Below are 1,173 nucleotides of genomic sequence, written 5' to 3' on the forward strand. Positions count from 1 at the left end.
TGCATGGAGCCAGAATGTATTATACTAAGTGAAATAAGCCAATCAGAGAAAGACAAATACCATATGATTTCACTCATATGTGGAATTTAGGAAACAAAACAGATGAACACATAGGAGGTGGGGAGGGGGGAGAGGAGAGAGGGAAACAAACCACAAGAGGTTCTTAATAAGCTGAGGGTTAATAGAGGGAGGTTGGTGGGAGACAGGCTAGATGGGTGATGGGCATGAAAGAACCCACTTGTGATGAGCACTAGGTGTTGTACATAAGTGATGAACCACTGAACTCTCCTCCTGACACCAATATTGCACTGTATGTTAACTAAAATTTAAATGAAAGGAAATGACATTGCTCTGCGGGAAGGCAAGTGGAAGTAGGGAGGCTAGTTGAGCCTGTTGCCAGAGTCTAGTTGAGACCTAAGGGGGACGTGAGCTGAGATGGACAAGCTGGAAATAGCCTAGTGGACCATACAGAGGGATTCCTTGCTGAAGAAGGTAACATGTGCAAGGCAGAGAGGCAGGGTGGCTGGGATAGGGTTGGGGTTCACATGTGGTTTACAATGGCTGCAATATCAGGTGCGCATTGGGTAGCAGGAAGGTATGTAAAGTAAGGAGGATGCTCTCTATTTCACAGAGCCAATGAAGGGACAGCTTGAGAAAACAAGCCACTTCCCCTTTCTGCACCTGTTTCCCTCTCAGTAAAATGGAGAGTGGTGTCATAATGCCATCACTGAGACACCTTCCATTCTGTGATTCTCCCGCATTCCAGGAGGTGAAACCTGATTGAAAAGTCTTGTTTCCATGGCATCGGCAGTGCTGGGGCTTCACCATGTGGGTTTTTGTGGCTTAGGTGCTGGGAACATGCTTTTAGAAGTCAGTATAATAAATGAATAATGGAAATAGGCATTGGATATCACCAAATGTTGAAAGCCCCTTTTAATGGGTTATACAACACAGATTGTTACAGGAGACACCTGGCCCAGGCTATTTATTTCCTGTTTCCCCATTCTTGTCAGAGCCAAATCTCTCATGAGTGAAATAGCCATCTCCTTACTGTCCTGAACACACAGAAAACAGCAGAGGCCGCTATATAATAATGATTACTGATTTGTGTTTCTGTTTTAAAAGGCTGTTTGAGAACAATAGTTCTTACTCTGTGCCTGATGTAGATCTAAG

The sequence above is a fragment of the Hyaena hyaena genome, unplaced genomic scaffold (genome assembly GCF_003009895.1).
Source record: "Hyaena hyaena isolate Hyena2069 unplaced genomic scaffold, ASM300989v1 scaffold_605, whole genome shotgun sequence".
NCBI lineage: Eukaryota > Metazoa > Chordata > Mammalia > Carnivora > Hyaenidae > Hyaena > Hyaena hyaena.